Source organism: Lutra lutra, chromosome 3, assembly GCF_902655055.1.
Source record: "Lutra lutra chromosome 3, mLutLut1.2, whole genome shotgun sequence".
NCBI classification, from domain to species: Eukaryota; Metazoa; Chordata; class Mammalia; order Carnivora; family Mustelidae; genus Lutra; species Lutra lutra.
The window spans coordinates 117,436,146-117,443,637 of record NC_062280.1 but is presented as its reverse complement, the minus strand read 5'-3'; positions in this window follow the sequence as shown (position 1 = coordinate 117,443,637).

Here is a 7,492-nt window from a genome sequence, read left to right as displayed (position 1 = left end):
TATTTGACAGAGAGAGACATCACAAGTAAGCAGATAGGCAGGCAGAGAGAGAGGGGGAAGCAGGCTCCCTGCTGAGCAGAGCCTGATGCAGGGCTCCATCCCAGGGCCATGAGATCATGACCTGAGCCGAAGGCAGAGGCTTAACCCATTGACCCACTCAGGCTCCCTGAGACTCATTTTAGACACAAATTTAAAGTGAGGTGGGAGAAACTCATTTATCACACACACATCAAAGGAAAGCTGGTATAGCAATCCTTATATCAAATAAATTGGATTTTAAACTAAAGACTGTAATAAAAGATGAAAAAGGACACTGTATCATATTTAAAAGGTCTATCCCATGAGAAGAACTAACAATTGCAAATATTTACACTCCTAAAAGGAGCAGCCAATTATATAAGCCAATTAATAATAAAATTAAAAAACACATGGACAATAATACAATGATAGTAGGGGACTTTAATATTGCACTCACTGCAATGGACAGATCATCTAGGCAGAAGATCAAAAAGGAAACAAGGGTTTTGAATGACACACTGGACCTGATGGATGTCACAGGTATATTCAGAGCATTTCATCCTAAAGCAACAGAATACACATTTTCCTCTAATGTACATAGAACATTGTCCAGAATAGATCACATACTGCATTGCAAATCAGGTCTCAACTGAAAAAAAGATTGGGATTATTCCTTGCATATTCTGAGACAACAAAGCTTTAAAAGTTGAACTCAATCACAAGACAAAATTTGGAGGGAACAAAAAATATATGGATGGTAAGGAACATCCTGCTAAACAATGAATGGGTTAATAAGAAAATTAAAGAAGAATTAAAAAAATATAGAAACTACCCAACGTTTGTAGCAACATGGACGGGACTGGAAGAGATTACGCTGAGTGAAATAAGTCAAGCAGAGAGAGTCAATTATCATATGGTTTCACTTATTTGTGGAGCATAACAAATAACATGGAGGACAAGGGGAGTTAGAGAGGTGAAGGGAGTTGAGGGAAATTGGATGGGGAGATGAACCATGAGAGACTTTGGACTCTGAAAAACAATCTGAGGGTTTTGAAGGGGCGGAGGGTGGGAGGTTGGGGGAACCCGGTGGTGGGTATTGGAGAGGGTACGGATTGCATGGAGCACTGGGTGTGGTGCAAAAACAATGAATACTGTTACGCTGAAAATAAATTAAAAAAAAAAAAAGAAAGGGGATGCTGGGAAAGAAGTCAGTTCATTGTGTGTGTGTGTAATTGCTGAAATGTACTTTTTGTCATATAAAAGGTAATGTTAAAAAAAATATGGAAACAATTGAAAATGAAACTCAGCTGTTCAAAACCTTTGGGATGCAGCAAAGGTGGTCCTAAGAGAGAAGTATATAGCAATACAGGCCTTCCTCAAGAAACAAGAAAAGTCTCTAATACACAACCTGGAGAAAGAACAGCAAATAAAGCCCAGACCCAGCAGGAGAAGAGAAATAATAAAGAGCAGAGCAGAAATCAATGAAATGGAAACCAAAAGAACAGTAGAACAGATCAATGAAACTAGGAGCTGATTCTTTGAAAGAATTAATAAGATTGATAAACCCCTGGCCAGACTTAGCAAAAAGAAAAAAGAAAGGACCCAAATTAATAAAATCATGAATGAAAAAGGAGAGATCACAACCAAGACCAAGGAAATACAATTGTAAGAACATGTTGTGAGCAATTACATGCCAACCAATTAGACAATCTGGAAGCAATGGATGCATTCCTAGAAACATATAAACTACCAAAGCTGAACCAGGAAGAAATAGAAAACCTGAACAGACCCGTAACCAGCAAGGACACTGAAGCAGTAATCAAAAATAGCCCAAGAGCCCAGGGCCAGATGGCTTTCCAGGGGAATTCTACCAAACATTTAAAGAAGAATTAATACCTATTCTTCTGAAACTGTTCCAAAAAATAGAAATGGAAGGAAAACTTCTAAACTCATTTTCTGAGGCCAGCATTACTTTGATCCCAATACCAAACAACAACCCCACCAAAAGGGAGAATTACAGACCAATAACCCTGATGAACATGGATGCAAAAATTCTCACCAAAATACTAGCTAATAGGATCCAACGGCACATTAAAAGGGTTATCCACCACAACCAAATGGGATTTATTCCTGGGCTGCAAGGGTAGTTCAACATCTGCAAATCAATCAACATCATACACTACATTAATAAAAGAAAAGACAAGTACAATATGATCCTGTGAATAGATGCAGGAAAAGCATTTGACAAAATACACCATCCTTTCTTGATGAAAACTCTCCAGAGTGTAAGGATAGAGGGAACATACCTCAAAATCATAAAAGCCATGTACAAAAAGCCCACAGCTAATATCATTCTCAATGGGGAAAAACTGAGAGCTTTTCCCCTAAGGTCAGGAGCCTGCCAGAGATGTTCACTCCCACCACTATTGTTCAACATAGCACTAAAATTCCTAGCCTCAGCAATCAGACAACAAAAAGAAATAAAAGCATCCAAATAGGCAGAGAAGAAGTCAAACTCTCACTCTTTGCAGATGACAAGATACTGTAAATGGAAAACCCAGAAGACTCACCCCAAAATTGCTAGCTCTCATACAGAAATTCAGCAAAGTGGCAGGACATAAAATCAATGCACAGCAATCAGTTGCATTTCTACACACCAACAACAAGATAGAAGAAAGAGAAATTAAGGAGTTGATCCTATTTACAATTGCACCCAAAACCATAAGGTACCTAGGAACAAATCTAACCAAAGAGACAAAGAATCTGCACTCAGGAAACTAGAGAATACTCATGAAAGAAATTGAGAAAGACACAAAGAAATGGAAAGAGGTTTCATGCTCATGGATTGGAAGAACAAATGTCTATGCTACCTAGAGCGATCTACACATTTAATGAAAATACCATCAACTTTTTTTCAAAGAAATGGAACAGATAATTCTAAAATTTGTATGGAACCAGAAAAGACCCTAAATAGTCAATGGAATGCTGAAAGAGGAAACTGAAGTTGTAGGCATCACAATTCCGAACTTCAAGCTGTATTACAAAGCTTTAATCATCAAGACAATATGGTACTGGCACAAAAACAGACACGTAAATCAATGGAACAGAATAGAGAACCCAGAAATGGACCCTCAAGTCTATAGTCAACTAATCTTTGACAAAGCAGGAAAGAACGTCAAATGGAAAAAAGACAGTCTTCAACAAATGGTGTTGCGGGAAAATTGGACAGCCACATGCAGAAGAATGAAACTGGACCATTTCCTTATACCTCACAAAAAATAGACTCAAAGTGGATAAAAGACCTGAATCCACCAAAATCCTTGAGGAGAACACAGGCAGCAAGCTCTTCGACCTCTGTCACGGCAACTTCTTCCTAAAAACACCACCAAAGGCAAGGAAAGCAAGGACAAAAATGAACTATCGGGACTTCATCAAGATCAAAAGCTTTTGCACAATAAGTGAAACAATCAACAAAACCAAAAGACAACTGACAGAATGGAAGAAGGTAACTGTAGCCGTCTTATCAGATAAAGGGTTAGTATCCAAAATCTGTAAAGAATTTATCAAACTCAATGCCCAGAACACAAATAATCCAGTCAAGAAATGAGCAGAAGACATAAACAGACATTTCTCTGATGAAGACATACAAATGGCCAACAGACACAGGGAAAAATGCTCTACATCACTCAGCATCAGAGAAATACAAATCAAAACCTCAGTGAGATACCACCTCATGCCATTCAGAATGGCTAAAATTAACAAGTCAGGAAACGACAGGTGTTGGCAAGGATGCAGAGAAAGGGAAACCCTCCTACACTGTTGGTGGGAATGGAAGCTGGTGCAGCCATTCTGGAAGAAGTATGGAGGTTCCTCAAAAAGTTGAAAACAGAACTACCCTATGACCCAGCAATTGCAGTACTAGGTATTTACCCAAAAGATACAAAGGTAGCAATCTGAAGGGGCACCTGCACCCCTTCAGATGTTTATTAGCAACATTGTCCACAATAGCCAAGCTATGAAAAGAACCAGATGTCCATTGACAGATGAATGGGTAAAGAAGATGTGGTATATACATATATAATGGAATATTATACAGCCAACAAAAAAATAAAATCTTGTCATTTACAATGACGTGGATGGAACTAGAGGTATTACACTAAGTGAAATAAGTCAATCAGAGAAAGACAATCATCTTATGATTTTAGTCAAATGTGGAATTTAAGAAACAAAACAGAGAATCATAGGTGAAGGGAGGGAAAATAAAATCAGATGAAATCAGAGAAGGAGACAAACCATAAGAGACTCTTAACTATAGGAAACAAACTGAAGGTTGCTGTAGGGGAGGGGGTGAGGGATGGGGTGATGGACATTGGGGAGGGTATGTGCTATGGTGAGTGCTGTGAATTGTATAAGACTGATGAATCACAGAACTATATCCCTGAAACAAATAATACATTATTTGTTAATTAAAAAAAATAGTTTGTGACATTCCACCCAAGATTTTTTGGGAATTTTTGTTCGAATTGCATTGGATCTAGATACCAGTTTATATGGAACTTGCATCTCTTTAGTATTGATCTCTACATTCATGAAACTTGGTCTATTTCTTTCTTTCTTTCTTTCTTTCTTTCTTTCTTTCTTTCTTTCTTTCTTTCTTTCTTTTTTTTTAATCTTTGGATCTTCCATGTCTTTCAACATTTTTTTTTCTTTAGAGAGGGAGAGAGATGGGGGAAGGAACAGAGAGAGAGAGAGAGAAAGAGAATCTCTTTTTTAAAAAGATGTTATTCATTTATTTGACAGAGAGAGAGGGCATAAGCAGGGGGAGTGACAAGCAGAGGGAGAGGGAGAAGCAGACTCCTTGCTGAGCAAGAAGCCTGAAGCAGGGCTTGATCCCAGGGCTCAGGGACCATGACCTGAGCTAAAGGCAGATATTTAGTTGACTAGCCACCCAGACACCCGTGAGGGAACATGAGAATCTTAAGCAGGCTCCATGCCCAGTTTGTAGCCTGACTCAGGGTTCGATCTCACAACCCCAAGATCATGACCTGATCTAAAATCAAGAGTCTGACACCCAACTGACTGAGCCACCCAGGTGCCCCCCATGTCTTTAATTATTTATAATTGATTCCATAAATTTCTTGCACATTTTTGTTCATTTTAATTTGAAGTATCCTGTAGTTTGTTGCTATCATCTTTTTACTACATTTTCTAATTGGTTATTGCATAAAAATGTTACTAATTTTTTTAAAACCAATTTTATTAAAGTGTAACTTACATAAAATAAAACGCACACACTTTAAGCTTACAGTTAGATGAGTTTTGAGAAACTCATACAGTCAGTAACCAACACCTCAGTCACGATACAAAATGCTTCCATTACCCAATATAATTCCCATTTTCTACCCCCAAACCCAAGCACCATGAACTCACTGATGAGCTTTGTAGATCAGAATTGTGTTTCCTAGGGGGTATAGCTCAGTGGAAGAGCATTTGACTGCAGAATTGTGTTTCCTAAAATTTTGTACAAATGGAATAATAACAGCATCTATTCTTTTGTATCTGGCTTCCTTTTCTCAGCATCATGTTTTTAAAAACCATCCAGATTGTGTGTGTCAGTTATTAATTTCTTTACATTGCTTTCACTGTATAGATGTATCATAGATTTTATATTCATTCACTCCCCAGACATTTGGTTTGTTTTCATTTGGGGTTATTTTAGATAAAGCTGCCATGAACATTCAAGTACAAGTCTTTTGTGAACATTCATTTTCATTTCTCTTAACTAAATAATGCCAAACTGTTTTCCAAAACAGTAGTGCTATTTTTATATCTCCATCTATAATGCATTCAGTTGCCCCACATCTCTGCTAACAGTTGGTGTTCTGAATCTTTAGTAATTTGGTAATCTGAATCTTTCAGCAAACTCATCTACTGCATTTAAGTTTTTAAAATTATTGAATTTTAATATCTATTATTCTTTAATGTCTCTAGGATCATACAGATATTCTCTTTTATTTTTCTTTCTTGATGAGTCTAGCTAGATTTATTCACTTAACTTATTTTTTTAAGAAGTTTTATGTTGTAATTTTTGTAGTGCTTAACTGTTTTGTAGCTCATTGATTTCTATTCCTGTCTTGATTATTGCATTTCTACTTTGTGTTTAATTTATTCTTCTAATACCTTAAGTTGGCAGCTTTGTTGATTTTAAACCTTTTCTTCCATAATGTAAGCATTAAAAGCTACAGTGCTACTTTCATGCTGTATCTCACAAATGATATGTTGTATTTTTAGTTTCATTTTTATTCAGTTCAAAATATTTTCCAATTTCCTAATGTGGCTTCTTTTACCCATGGGTTATTTAAAAACATTGTTGCTAGGGGTGCCTAATTGGCTCAGTCAGTAGAGTATCTGACTCTTGATCCCAGGGTTGTAAGTTCAAGCCTCACATTGGGCATGGAGCCTATGAAAGAAAGAAAGAAAGAAAGAAAGAAAGAAAGAAGAAATATTTTTGCTTAATTTCAAAATATTTGAGAAATTTCCAAATATCTTTCTGTTAGTGAATTTTTTTTATTTTTTTTAAAGATTTTATTTATTTATTTGTCAGAGAGAGAGAGGGAGAGAGAGCAAGCACAGGCAGACAGAATGGCAGGCAGAGGCAGAGGGAGAAGCAGGTTCCCTGCCGAGCAAGGAACCCGATATGGGACTCGATCCCAGGACGCTGGGATCATGACCTGAGCCGAAGGCAGCTGCTTAACCAACTGAGCCACCCAGGCGTCCCTCTGTTAGTGAATTTATAAATGATTTATCCAATAAGTTGTGTTCACTTATCAGTAGTTTATAGCTCATAACCAGATTTTCTTGGCTTTTCCCTATCGGCAATTATTTCTATAACAGTACAAATTTTACACTGGCTAAAACATCCAGTGTAATATTAAATTGTGAGGTGATAACAGGGATATTGCTTGTCTCATTTTAATGAATCTTTTAGCATTTCACCTTTCAATAAGATATTTGCTATGGATTTTGAGGCAATACACTTTAACAAATTAAAGAGATTTATATGAGCAAAAATCAGACATTTGAGTGCATTTTCTACATGATTTTTTTCTCTTTTAATTTTGTCAAAGTGATGAATTACATTGAAGATTTTTCTAACATTACATCATCTTTGCAATCCTGGGATAAAACTTATTATTATTTTTTTAATACAATTTTGGGGGTGCATGGGTGCCTCAGTGGGTTAATGCTCTGCCTTCAGCTTGGGTCACCATCTCAGGGTCCTGGGCTCCAGCCCCACTCAGCAGGGAGATGCTCAGCAGGGAGACTGCTTCCCCCTCTCTCTGCCTGCCTCTCTGCCTACTTGTGGTCTCTCTCTGTCAAATAAGTAAATAAAACCTTAAAAAATAATTAAAAAAATAAAAATATAATACAATATAATTTTGGGTTCGTTTTTGCTTGCTTTGTTGTATTTTGA